Here is a 15,119-nt window from a genome sequence, read left to right as displayed (position 1 = left end):
TGTTAGGTATAATAAATATTAATAAATTTAATCATCATAAGTGTAATTTCTAATTTAATAGTTTATTCTAGTGTACTTATATAAACACAAATTTTGCCATTTGCTTGAAGAGTGGTTATATCTATATAATGCATGGGGGACATAGAGGGAATAACTGTACTATTCTTTCCATTCTTGTGCTCCAACTCTTTGCAGCCGCATAGACTGTAGCTTGCCAGGCTCTTTTACTCATGGAATTTTCCAGGCAAAAATACTGGAGTGATTTGTCATTCCCTACTCCTAGCAATCTTCCCAACCTATGGATTGAACCCACTTCTCTTGCATCTCCTGCATTGGCAGGCAGATTCTTTACCACTAGCACCACCTGGGAAGCCCTTCTATTTTTACTGTGTGTTTAAATTTTTTAATTTTTAAAAATGTACCTCCTTTCATGTTTTTATTGTGGTAAAATATGCATAGCATAAAATTGATTACTTTAACCATATTTAATTGTACCATTAAGTGGCATTAAGGACACACACAGTGTTACATGCCTCATTGTGTTCTTAACCTAGTCTATATCAAGGTAAAATTTACGTATGAAAAATTCACACATTTAAGTGTATGATGGAATGAGTTTTGAAAAATGTATACTCCTATGTAACCACCTTGTATCAAATTATAAATTTTGTTCATGTACCTTTGCAGTCAGTCACCCCTCACCATCACCTTTTGTAGCAATCACTAATCTTTTTTCTATCATCATAAAATAGATCTATACCTTAATATAAATGAAATCATGTAGCATGAATCTAGCCTATTTTTCACTCAACATAATTTTAGAGAACTATGCTGTTGCAAGCATCAGCAATTTGTTCCTTTTAATTACTGAGTGGTAGTCATTGCATGAATGAATATACAACAATTTGTTAATGCATTTACTTATAGATGAAGATTGGGTAATTTTCAGTTTGTGGCAATTATGAATTGTGAATAAAATAGCTATGAATACTCATATACAGCTCTTTTGCAGACATGTCTTCATTTCTCTGGATTTTGTGGTAAATGTATGTTAAATTTTTTAAGAAATTACTGGACTACTTTTCATAGTGGTTGTGCCACTGTACATCTCTAACCACAAAGTCAGGGATTCCAGTTACTCCACATTCTCAACAGCACTTGATATTATCAAATTTCTTGACTTTAGCCATTCTGATGCTTACAAAGTGGTATTCTTCATGATTTCATTTATATTTCCCTGATTATTAATGATGTTGAGTATATTTTCATGAGTTTATTGAACATTCATATACCTTTGTTTCTAAAGAATCTGTTGCTGTTCTCCCTTTAAAAAAAAATAGGGCTATTTTTTTCCTCATTCTTGAGTTAGGGTACTAATGTGGGGGTCTAATTCTTAATTTTCTACTCTGATCTATTGATCTATGTGACTATCCTCCTACCAATACCACACTGTTTTGATTTCTATAGCCAAATAATGTATTGATATCAGGTAGTATAAGTCTGCAACTTTGTTCTTTTTTGCCAAAATTGCTTTGTCTATTCAAGGTCTTTTATATTTCCAAACAAATTTTAGCAACAGCTTGCCAAATTCTACAAAAAGCCCCGGTGGAATTTTGACTGGGATTGAATTAGATCTAAAGAAAGATTTGGAGAGAATTTCCATCTTAATAATAATAAACCTTCCTGTCCATAAATATGGTATATCATTCCATGAACTCAGATTTTATTTTCCTGTTTTAATAATTTTGTTGATATTTGAATTGCTTTCAGTGGGACATTTGCTTTAAACTACAAGATATTACTATCTGAATTATCAGAGTACAAAATCCTTTCTCTCCTCCCCACCCCCAACCAAAACAAACAAACAAAACCCCAAACCCACAACTTGGCTTCAAATAAGCTTTGAAGAAAAGGATTCTAAATATTTTCATGCAAATCAAGAAGTAAATCACAAACTATTTACAAAAATACCCAAGCTAATGTGCATTGACAATTTAAACCAGTTCACAAAAGTTTTAAAGTATAAAAAAAATCAGGTAAGTTAAAATTAAGAACTCAGAAGTATGGCAGAAACCAACACAATATCATAAAGCCATTATCCTTCAATTGAAAAAAAAAAAAAAAACCAACTCAGAAGTATGATCTAAGACTTCCTAGGATGTTTCTCTCATGTCAGTCATGGCTGAAAAATCAGTTTTTCCTATCTTGAAATCTAAACTGCAAAACAACCATTTTTATTCTTTCAACACTAGCAGCACTACTCAAAAAAAGAAAAAAGACCCTCTGTGGACACTGACATTATCTTGCACACAGTTAAAGTATAACATACCTGCCTGGGTAGCTCAGCTGGTAGAGCATCAGACTTATAATCTGGGGATCTAGGGTTTGAGTCCCTGTCCAGTTGCCAAAAATAAATAAATAAACATAATAAAATTTTAAAAACTGAAAAAATAAACTATACCATTCCTGACATTTCTGTAACACACAGTACTAAAAATCACATGCCTCTAACCATTTGGAAGTATCTTTCTGACACACTTTTACTTTCATGATGACTCCTTACGCATACAGATTAGATGAAACTTTGCATACTGAATGGGTGACTGACAGGGCTGAGAACAGGTATATGGACTTTGCAGGCTCCTTTTTAATTTATTGACATATTTTGTAGTATTCAACGTGGAGATTTTATATTGTTTGATGTCATCATGCATTTTATTTTTTAAATGTCATCTCATTGTGGTTTTAGTTTCCCAGATTATTAAGTAAGAATAACTGCCTCTTCATATATTATTGACCAACTGTGTATTTTTTCATACTTTTGCTCAATTTATTATTTTTTTTTGGCCATGCATGTGGGATCTTAGTTCCCTGAACAAGGATCAAACCTGAGTCCCTGCTGTTGAAAGCACAGTCTTAACCATTGGAGTGCCAGGGATGTCCCTTTTAAATCCTGCTACATTTTTTTATAGAACTATGCTAAATTTTTGTACAACTATTTTTTTAGTTCTCTATATTTTCTGAATACTAATGTGCTATCATCAGAGGTATGTGGCGCAAATAACTTTATCCAATTTGTTGTTTGTTCCTTTCACTTTCTTTGGCCGTATTATATGATTAACAGAAGTTCTTAAGATCACTATACTGCTGCTAAGTCACTTCAGTCGTGTCCGACTCTGTGTGACCCCATAGATGGCAGCCCACCAGGCTCCCCCGTCCCTGAGATTCTCCAGGCAAGAACACTGGAATGGGTTGCCATTTCCTTCTCCAATGCATGAAAGTGAAAAGTGAAAGTGAAGTCACTCAGTCGTGTCTGACTCTCTGCGACTTACCCCACGTATGGCCCCCCAGGCTCCTCTGTCCATGGGATTTTCCAAGCAAGAATACTGGAGTGGGTTGCTGTTCCTTCTCCAGGGTAACTTCGCTACCCAAGGATCAAACCCACATCTCTTGTATCTCCTGCATTGGCCAGCAGATTCTTTACCACTTAGCCATCTGGGAAGCACTTAATCACAATAGCTTTATAGTAAGTCTCATTATCTGGAAGTACAAATTCTCCAACCATGTTTTTCTTTCAAAGAATTTTGGCTCTTCTCAATCCTTTGCTCTTCCCTGTAAATGTTAGAATTAGCCTGTCCAGTTTCAGGAAAATTGTGTTGGGATTTGATTGGAATACCATTGACTTTATAGATCAATTTGGGAATAACTGACCTCCTAGTAATAGTGAGTTTTTCTGTCCATCCATCATGGCTTATTTCCAATCTCATCTTTTGATCTCCACAAGCAATCCAAGGTCAGGCCCTGAGGAGAAACTCAACATATTCTGTTGAATGGCTTGATTAATTAATGAGTGAGGTAAATTTACCTATTGAGGTGGTCAAAAAGTTCATTTGGGTTTTTCCAGAAGATGTTACAGGAAAAACCCAAACAAACTTTTTGGCCAACCCAATAGAATCATCACCACTGCATTGCTACCAGTAGTCTTATTTGCAGTGAAACATCTCCAAGATTTCCTAACAAGGGTATAGTGACTCAGAGAACAGACACAGGATGGGAAGAAAGGCAAGTGTAAGGGTTTCCAGATGATGCCCACTGAAATTTATTGCAACACAGCATTTATGTTGCCTTTCCCAAGCTGGGCTTTGAGCATTTCCCGTGTAGCACAACCTGTCTCAGCAGGCATAACAGGTTCAGTCGCTGTGTGTTTAATATTAATAGAGGAAAGGATGATTTGTGGGGGGGAGACTATCAAACCCACTTTTAAAACAGCAAAGATTTTCCATTGTGCTTAATATTCAGGGAACCTGCCAAAATCACTTTTATTTCTACTGCTATTAAGAGGGTGAGCAAGTAAAGTTTTTACCTTAACTTCATGACAGATTGAGCTTTTACAGATTTTAAAACAGTGCAGCTTTAAGAAACGACTAGTAAACTTACCGTTTAACATTTCACATCAACAAATAGCTTGAATCCATTATCAGTTTTCCTACTAGACACTAGTTGATGACATCATAATATGAAATGTGCGACAAAAGCATTCAAAACAACAAATAAATATTTATTCTGCATACCAGAAAAAGAAGCTATCAAATTTATACTCATTTAAGAGAAACTTCTTCCCCTAACAAACTGCTAGTGGCACAGGAAAAATTGTAACAGCATAAAGGAGGCAACAGAAATGCATTTACTTTGGAATATTTTTAACCTTCATTCTTAGAGATGATCACTGTACTAATTAGAAACTGCTTGACATTCTGAAATGAGAAATGTTTATTTCTGATCTTAATCTTCCTCCATTTAAGAAGAGAGATTTACATGCTGTTTTTCGACAAGGTTGTGTACAAAAACTTTCCTGGAGAACTTTTTATCCCTCTATGTCTCTTATCACTGCAGACAGACCCATGATGAGGGACCGGATAGCAGGTGGAGGGCCCTGAACATTCCACCTTCTTCTAATTCTTGAACTTCCCATCAGCCAGACATATTCTAGGACTTCAGAATCTCTCACCATTAAAGGGCTTACTAATTTCTCCTATTTGATTTCGTGTTTGATCTCAGGGAGATTTTCCTCAGAAACAAGAACTCGTTAGGAAAGTGAGAAAAGGAAGTTTACCCAGTAGGGAGGAAAGAAGGCTCAGTGCTAAATTTAATCTGGTCAGCTGACTGTACTGTAAACTCTTCCTGCTCTTATCTGAGAAACCATAATTAACTTGAAATTTTACTTAGGTAGACTGAAAAGTGAACCAGAAATCTCATCACAATTGGAGAGCAAGGTTCTTATCAGTGGTCATCTATTCCCAAAAGCTCTTCACCAGCCAGCAGCCACCAGCCTTAGAAGTTTTTATAAGGTCAGTGCCTACGTAAATTCCAAATACCTCATCCACCACTACTCATAGCGTCATGCCTCAACATATGTAGATATGCCCTGTGTTAAAATAACTCACAGTACAGTGTGAAAATCTTAGATGACAAAATAAATGCATTTTAAAGAGAATAATTCTCAACACAGAGGTAACATCCAGAGTCCCTTTAATGAAAGACTTAATAAGACAAAGTGGCCTTTTTGTAACTTCAAATGTTCAAATGTCAGGGAGGACAGAGAATTTCCCTGAGTAAACTGATGCACCCACCTCTTTCTCAAGAGAACAGCCTGGGTGTGATAGGGTAGATAAGTATACCAAAACCTATGCTTGTTTATTCTCTGTGAACAGGGATTGAGACCTCCACCCCAAACTAACGCACACTTTTACTTCTCCTTCCAACACTCCAACTGATTGAGCAGAAAATGTTAGTCTAAATTATGTAAACTCTAGTGATATAATTTTAATATAGAAATATCTCTAAAATTGACTCTTTCCTCTTCAGTTCAGTTACTGTTGTTTTTGTCGTCTCCTGCTGGGACCCATAACCTCCAATCTGGTCTTTCAACATCAATAACACCAGCAAGTGACCTTCATACCATGCCAATCTGATGCTACGATTCTCCTACTTAAAAGATTTTTGTTAGCTTCCCATCATCGACAGGTGAAGTCCAAGTACTTTGCCTGCTCTTGCCTGCCTAACTCACCTCTGCTCTTTACTCTTACATATGTTTCTCTCCAGTCACATTGAACATCTCACCTTGTTTTATCAGCCCATTTATGCTTTTTTGACTTTGTATCTGCCATTCACTTTTATTGGTATATAGCAAATGCCTTTTCACTTTTAAGACTAAGTTCAAATGTTATTGCCAATACACAGATTTCCTGACCTCTCTGGCAGCCTAATGTCATTTTATTAATTTTTATGGAAACAGTGACTCTATTAAAGAAAAATTATGAGTATAGTGTCTATCTTTTTTCTAGATGAATGCTGTCCAATGAAACTTTCCGGATGATGGTAATGTTCGTCTTGTGTTGTCCAAGAAGATAGTTGCTAGTTATATGTAGCTATTAAACACTTGAAATGTGGTAGGTGCTACTAAAGAACTGAATTTTTAATTAAATTGATTCATTTAGAGTAACTTAAATTTAAAAAACAGGCCACGTGTGGTTAGCGGCTTCTAAATTGGACAGCACAGTTCCTGCATAATAATTGGTGGTCAGCATGTTTTTATTGAATGGATAAGTAGATGAACAGAAATAATATTTCTATTTTACATTTCAAGGCCATCTAGTTATTATACGCCCTCTAGCCTGGTATCTAAGAGAAAACCTGAAAGTCATAGTACTAATTTCAGAACACAATGAAATTGACACATTTAACTTAATTATATAAATCAAGAATCAGCCAGCATTATGATAGTATATTCCCAAAATAATACGTAAGGTATTTTAAAGATCACTTTTTAGCAGATAAATCCTTTTATCAATTTATGAGAAGGTTGGAGCTGATAGTTTGAACAAAAAAACCTTGATATCTGGTCTTCAACAATTACATGTTTATTTCCAGGACTATATTCAGGAACTTGCTGTGCTTCATCTTGAGGAAACATGAAGGGAGTATTGAGCTTACCTGGGAGTGACTGTGGAGTTGAGAAGTTGGCGTCTAAAGGAAAAAGAAATGCTAGCAGTAATAGTGTTGTTGTTTAGTCACTCAGTCATGTCCAACTCTTTGCGGCCCCATGAACTGCAGCACACCAGGCTTCCCTGCCCTTCACTATCTCCCAGAGTTTGCTCAGATTCATATCCATTGAGTGGGTGATGTTATCTAAATCGCCCTTAAAATTTTATAACAAATGAATCTTAGTAAAGCTTTATTTCTTACTCATGTCATAGTCTGATAGGGTGGGGCACTCTCTACAGAAGCTCTCTCTCCTCCAAAAGGTGGTGCTGGGATACAGAATCCTCCACCCTGTGACTCCACCATCATCCATCCATCATCATTAACCGTTGGCGTCTACTCTCACAATGGAGGAGAACACAGTGTGTGGTAAGGTACACGAGACATTTGTTTCAGGCTGGAAATGGCACTCATTGCTTACATTCCATTGGCCAGATCTACTCGTGGGTCCAAGGTAACCACAGGGAGGCTAAGAGATACAGAGGAGCAAGCAGACATCAGTAAGTTCCAGTGGTCTCTGTCACACCGCTTAAGGCAATAGCCAGATTCACTAAAATTAGCCTTAAGAATCCTTTTTTTTTAAAGAATTCTGAGTATATCCAAAATAGTTGGCTTGCATCACTGAGTATACTGAAGGAAAAATATCCATCTTCAGAGAGTGGATGATACTCAGCCAGAGGAGAAGCTCATAACAAAGAGATAACTGAAGACCAGCAAAGGAAACAGATTAATATCTCAATTCTCATGTTCACTGTGAGGGCTGTAACTCCCTACACATTTTAAAAAACCATCTCTCTCAATAGTGTGCATTTTTTATGACACAGCACTATAGCAAGAAAAAAATGGGGTGCACTGGTAGCTTATTTGCTGCATCTGGGAAATCAAGGATATTTTTATCTAATACTCGATCAGGTTCCTACTTCAAAATATTTTAAATCTTTGTTACACCTGAGTCCCAGTCAGTGCCCTTCCCTTTATTACAGAAGACAGGGAGCATACTATTTCCTGGCCCGTGTCACAATTTTCATTTTCCAGAGAAAACACTCACTCGTTGAAAGCAGTTTGGCATTCAGACATTCACAGCATTGTAGCATTCCTCATTGAATCATCCGTCATGAAATTATTCTCTGAGGGAAAGTTTTCCAGGGTGGGAAAGCCACTCAATAGAACTTATTCTTCATTTGAATACCAGAATTCATAGTTCCTTTTATGTGACTATAATTTTGTCATGAGTAAGGAAAACAGTAAGGTCTTTGTCTTTAGGATTCACATTTAATGTATTCCTATTTACTAAAACAAATGAGTCTGCCAAGTAAGCAAGACTATGAACCAGATAATATCTTGCTGCCAATAAGTCAGAAGGAATGTGTGAATCTGAGAAAGAACTGCTACTTCGACTCATTGCTAAAGACTGACTCTCCCTTTGCCAGACCTCCGCCAGTCAGCAGCTACGTGTGTGCAGCAGTGGAATATTAAGGAAGTTTTCTATAAGCTCAAATTACAGAAAACAGTTACACTTTCATAAGCCTGGATTTTATAAAGTTTACTTGGTTAATAACATCATTCAAACACATGTTTGAGTCTGTGAGTCACTCTTCTCATCTCCATTTCTGGCTGTAATTAATACTGAGACAACCAGTCCAGAGTTGAGGTTTCCAAGTTATTTGAGCTCTGACACCATTCTCTAAAATAGGCAGGCATTTTGCCCCATTTATAGACACACCTGCCAACATGTTTCGTTTCTGGGTATCAACATTATCCTAATAGATTGCTGTGACACTGCTATGGATTGCATGTTTGTGTCCTCTCAAAATTCATATGCTGAAGCCTAAATCCCCAACGTGATGGTATTTAGATGAGGGGCCTTTAGGCAATTAATCAGGTCATGAGGTTAGCATCCTCATGAATGGGTTTAGTGCCCTTCTAAGAAGAGATCCAAGAGAGATGATCTCTCTTGCTCTATCATGTGAGGTTCCTGCAAGAAGACAGCCATCTGCAAACCAGGAAGGAGACCCTCCCCAGGCCTGACAAGCATGCTTGCACTCTGATCTCAGACTTTCTTGCTTCCAGAACTGTGAAAGGCACATTTCTATTGTTTTAGTCACTTAGTCTATGGCATTCTGTTAGAGCAACTCAGATCACTGTATTTGCTCCTCGCTTTGCTTGGCGATGGACAGGGAGGCCTGGCGTACTGCAGTCCGTGGGGTCGCAGAGTCGGATATGACTGAGCGACTGAACTGAATGGAACTGGCTTGCAATAAATGCTGTGCTACATTCACTACAACCTGGTGTCAGCAGACTTTACTGCATGCGAGCAAGTGGACCCAAGTATGGTTCAGTAAAAAAACAAATTTAGCAGTACACAAAGAATCATATAACGTGATCAGCTGAGGTTTATTCCTGGGTCAGGGGTCAGGGGGCGAAGGGCGGGCGGTAAGCTGGTTTAACATCTGGAAATTAGTCAGTACAATTTACCATATTTTCAGAGACAGGAAGGAAAAGCATATAAGCATCTTAAAAGATCCCCTGCCCCCTAAAAAAAAATCTGCAGAAATATCACACTCATTCATGCTTTAAAGATAGTAGCTCTCAGCAAATTATAAATAGAAGGAAACTTCCTCAATCTGATAAAGGGTGCATGTGAAAAAAAAAAACCCTGCAGCTAATATCCTCAATGGTGAAAGAATGAATGCTTTCCAGCTGAGATCAAGAACAAGAGAAGGATATCCACCCTCCTCATTCCTAGTCAACATTGTACTAATTGAATACAGGAAGAGATGGAAAAATTAATAAAAGGCATATATTAGAAAAGAAAAATATATAATTAATCATAATCCTGTACACAGAAGATCCCTGATAGTCCACAATAAAGGCAATTAGAACTAATAAGTGACTCTAACAAAGTCACAGAAAATAAGACTAATATATAAAAGTCAATTACACTTTCACATACTAGCAACAAACAACTGGATATTGAAACGTGTAGAAACAATGCCAATTGTGCATGCATGCCTACATGCTCAGTCATGTCTGACTCTGCAACCCCATGGACTGTAGCCCACCAGGCTCTCTGGCCATGAAATTTTCCAGGCAAGAATACCATAGTGAATTGTCATTTCCTCCTCAAGGTGATCTTCCCGACCCAGGAATCGAACCTGAGTCTCTTGTGTCTCCTGCATTGTCAGGCAGGTTCTTTACCACTGCACCATCCGGGAAGTCCAAAATGTGAAATACTTAAGAATAAATATAATAAAACCTGCCTAAGATGTGCTGAAAATACAATACCATTCAATCCAGAAATTCTACTTCTAGATATATACCCAGAGAAATGAAAACATACCCACAGCAAAACCTGTACATCAACTTTCATATATAGCAGCATTATTCATAACAGCCAAAAAGTGGGAACAACCCAAATATTCATCTATTGATGAATGGGTGAATAAAATAGGTTTACATCCATACAATGGAATATTATTCCACAATAAGAAAGAATAAAGTACTGATATATGCTACAGTATTGATGAATCTTGAAAACATTATGCTAAGTGAAATAAGCCAGTCACAAAAGACCACAGGTCACGAGTACATTTTTATGAAATGTTCAGGATGTGCCAATCTATAGAGACAGAAAGTAGATTGTTTGCCTAGACTAGGAGGTATGAGAGATAGAGTTAAATTGAGAATAGGGAATAACTGCTGAAGGTTACAAGGTATCTTTTAGGGGAAATGAAAATATTCTAAAATTAGATTGTGGTGATGGTTGTCCAACCCTGTGAATGCATTAAAATATCATTGAATTCTACTGTATATCAGTGAACTGTATGGTATATAAATTATATCTCAATAAAACTATTTTTAAAAACACAGGAGAAAGTTTTCCAACATTGAGATACATGAAAATTATTAAAAGGATTTAGAACACATAAAGAAACTATAAAACTATAAACTGTAAAGGAAAAAAATGATAAATTGGACTCCATCAAAAGTTTTAATGTTGTGTCTTCAAAAGACACAACTAGGAAAATAAAACAGTAAACCAGCAGTTAGGAGAAAATATTTATGATGCATGTATCTGATAGATGACTTGTATTTATAATAAAGAACTCTTACAGCTCAATAATAAGATAAACAATCCAATTTTAGAATGAGCAAAACCCACAGATGTTTACAGCATAGTGGCTTTATTCATAATTTCCAAAGCTTAGAAGAAACTAAGATATTCTTCAGTAGGTGAATGAGCCTGTGTTACATCCAGATAATGGAACATTCTTCAGTGTTCAAAAGAAATGAGCTGTTTCACCCTAGATAATATACATGTTTAGATGCTGTTCTCTCGAAACATCCCACCCTCGCCTTCTCCCACAGAGTCCAAAAGTCTGTTCTGTACATCTGTGTCTCTTTTTCTGCTTTGCGTACAGGGCTATTGTTACCATCTTTCTAAATTCCATATATGTGCATTAGTATACTGTATTGGTGCACTGAGAAGACCCAGAGGAATTGGGTGGAGAGAGAGGTGGGAGGGGGGATCGGGATGGGGAATTAACAAAAAAAAAAAAAAAAAGAAATGAGCTATCAAGTTCTGAAAACTTATGAAGGAATCATAATTGCATATCATTACGTGAAAGAACCCACGCTGAAAAGACTACCAACTGTATGATTCCAACTATACAACATTCTGGAAAGGGTAAGACGACAGCGACAGTAAAAAGACCAGTGATTGCCGGGGGGTGGGGGTGGGGGATTGACAGACGGAGCACAGAGGATTTTTAGGGCACTGAAAGCATTCTATATGATACTATAAGGAAGCACACGTGTTATTGTACATTTGTCCAAACCTGGAGAATATACAACACCGAAAGTAGACTTTCTGGCAAACTATAGACTTTGGTTGATTCTGATGCGTCATTGTACTTTTATTAATCATAACAAATGCACTGCTCTGGTGAGGGATGTTAATAATGAAAGAGGCTATGCATGTGTGGGGGTCTGGAAGAGTCGGACACGCCTGAGCGATTTCACTTTCACTTTTCACTTTCATGCATTGGAGAAGGAAAGGGCAACCCACTCCAGTGTTCTTGCCTGGAGAATCCCAGGGACAGAGGAGCCTGGTGGGCTGCCGTCTATGGGATCTCACAGAGTCAGACACGACTGAAGACTGAAGCAACTTAGCAGCAGCAGCAGCATGCATGTGTGGGAGCAGAGGGTATGTAAGAAACCTCTGTATCTTCCTCCTTACTTTTTCTGTGAACCTAAAACTACTCTAAAAAAACTAAGCCTATTCTTTTTTAATTAATTTATTTATTTAGCTGCATTGCGTGGTGGCTCAGATGGTAAAGTGTCTGCCTACAATGCGGGAGACCCAGGTTCAATCCTTGGGTCGGGAAGATCTCCTGGAGAAGGAAATGGCAACCCACTCGTATTCTTGCCTGGAAAATCCCATGGACGGAGGAGCCTGGTAGGCTACAGTCCATGGGGTCGCTAAGAGTCGGATACAACTGAGCAACTTCACATTCACACTCACTCACTCACACTCACTCATTGTGTCTTAGTTGTGGCACGTGAACTCTTAGTTGTGGCATGTGGTATCTAGTTCCCCAATCAGGCATCAAACCTGGGTCCCCTGCTTTGGAAGCATGGAGTCTTAGCTACTGGACCAACAGAGAAGTCCCAAAGCCTGTTATTTTTTAATGAGCAGAAGATTTGAACTGGTACTTCACAAAATAATCTTTACAAATAGCCACTATGCACATTTTAAAAGTTCAAACTCATTAGTTATCAGGAAAATGTAAATCAAGACCAAGATGTAGTCTCACTTCACACACACTAAAATAGCTAAAATTAAAAAGGCAAAATAGCTAAAACTAAAAAGACTGAGAATAAGTGTTAGTACCTGGAACTCTCCACTTTCTGCTTGTGGAAATATAAAATAGTGCAACTACTTTGGAAAAGAGTTTGACAGTATTTTTTAAAAGTTAAATTTTCCTTTACCATTTGGCCCATAAATTCTACTTCTAGGTATTTACTCAAGAAAAACAGTGATATACATCCACCAAAAAAACATGTATACAATTTCGTAACAGATTTATTCATAATAGCCAAATACTGGAAAAGTCTCAAAGGGCCATCAACAAATGCCTGGATAAAAAAAAATTGTGCTATATCCATACAATGGAATATTACTAAGCAATGAAAGAACTACTGATGCAATAAGTAACATGAATGATTTCATGAGGTAAGACTGCCCTGGGTCTTGGCTTCCAGCACTGCTCACTTCCCCCATCACCTCATGGGAAATAGATGGGGAGACAGTGGAAACCGTGTCAGACTTCATTTTTGGGGACTCCAAAATCATTGCAGATGGTAACTGCAGCCATGAAATTAAAAGACGCTTACTCCATGGAAGGAAATTTATGACCAACCTAGATAGCATATTAAAAAGCAGAGACATTACTTTGCCAACAAAGGTCCGTCTGGTCAAGGCTATGGTTTTTCCAGTGGTCATGTAGGGATGTGAGAGTTGGACTGTGAAGAAACCTGAGCGCCGAAAAATTGATGCTTTTGAACTGTGGTGTTGGAGAAGACTCTTGAGAGTCCTTTGGACTGCAAGGAGATCCAACCAGTCCATCCTGAAGGAGATCAGTCCTGGGTGTTCATTGGAAGGACTGATGCTGAAGTTGAAACTCTAATACTTTGGCCACCTGAGGTGAAAAGCTGACACATTGGAAAAGACCCTGATGCTGGGAGGGATTGGGGGCAGGAGGAGAAGGGGACGACAGAGGATGAGATGGCTGGATGGTATCACCGACTCGATGGGCATGAGTTTGAGTAAATTCCGGGAGTTTGTGATGGACAGGGAGGCCTGGCGTGCTGCAATTCATGGGGTCCCAAAGAGTTGGACACGACTGAGCGACTGAACTGAACTGAACTGAACTGAGCTGAACTGAACAAGAAAATGTTAGCAGGACAGCTAGTGAGTGAATGGTCACCAAATCTCCATCAGGACACTTGACATTGTGCTGCTGGACAGAAGCCCACTCTCACAATTTTGTTTTGTTTCACTTTAGTTTGACAAGCCTTGTTTGTTTCTGAGGATGGGCAGCATTTTAGCTCAAAGCTTGATTTTTCTGTATCATAACTGAAGACAATATTTTTCTCCAGTCACATGACCTTTACCTTTAAATAGCTTTTCATTTTATTGCTAGGTTTGATACTTCCAATCTTTACAACTGCACATTACTTTCATCTATAAGATTTATTGCTTTTTTGTTAGCTATTTAATGCATTGGTTTTCTTGAGTTTGATGCAAGAAATGACACATTCTTACCAGTCAAATCTGAATAGTGCTGTATTTTTTTCCTTTGTTGAATAGAGTGGAGGTGGAAATGGGTGGACGGTGATAGTTTTCTCTTAAAAATCAGTTGTGTTTTTTTCTTCAATTTATATGGTACTTCTTTATTATATAAAAAATGCTATATTTTTCCCCTAACTATCCCTGCTTTCTCGCATATTAGAAGCACTCTTTCCTGTGGATCTCTCACTGAAAGTGATTTGGGTGGGACTAATTCATGCACATATTTCCCCTGACTCCTCCACTATTAACAGCAGAGGTATATATATATATATGCCCTTTCGATCAGGGTAGGCATGTGACCTGATCAAGATAATCACTAAGTACAGAGGGGTTTGATATATATCCATCAGAAAAACAAATTTTTCTTTAGCTTTGGGATAGAGAGGTATAAGAAGGACACAAGTAGAAATGTTTTTCAGCCAGCTTCTCTGGTCTCACACAAGAAGCCAGGATTTACAGCAAGGAAAAACTTCATCAAGATGCAGAAAGAAGCAGAGATAAGATAAAATGAGAGGACAGTTAGACTCATGGCCACATCAGTGTAGCCCATGGATTTAAACCCAAGATGCGGGCTCAATCCCTGGGTCAGGAAGATCCCCTGAGGAGGGAAATGGCAACCCACTCCAGGATTCTTGCCCGAAAAATCGTATGGACAGTGGAGCCTGGTGGGCTACAGTCCATGGGGTCACGAAAGAGTCAGACATGATTTAGCAACTGAACAACA

At 37.9% G+C, this 15,119-nt stretch overlaps 1 non-coding gene across 1 annotated transcript; it reads left to right on the top strand.

Annotated features, from left to right (window-relative positions):
• Window positions 1–2,331: 2,331 nt before the first annotated feature.
• On the top strand, window positions 2,332–2,406 carry TRNAI-UAU. Its single transcript has one exon. It is a non-coding gene; the product is annotated as a tRNA-Ile (tRNA).
• Window positions 2,407–15,119: the final 12,713 nt, after the last annotated feature.

Source organism: Cervus elaphus, chromosome 19 (genome assembly GCF_910594005.1).
Source record: "Cervus elaphus chromosome 19, mCerEla1.1, whole genome shotgun sequence".
NCBI classification, from domain to species: domain Eukaryota; kingdom Metazoa; phylum Chordata; class Mammalia; order Artiodactyla; family Cervidae; genus Cervus; species Cervus elaphus.
The sequence above is the reverse complement of the archived record's forward strand: the minus strand, read 5'-3'. Positions and strand labels throughout refer to the sequence as shown.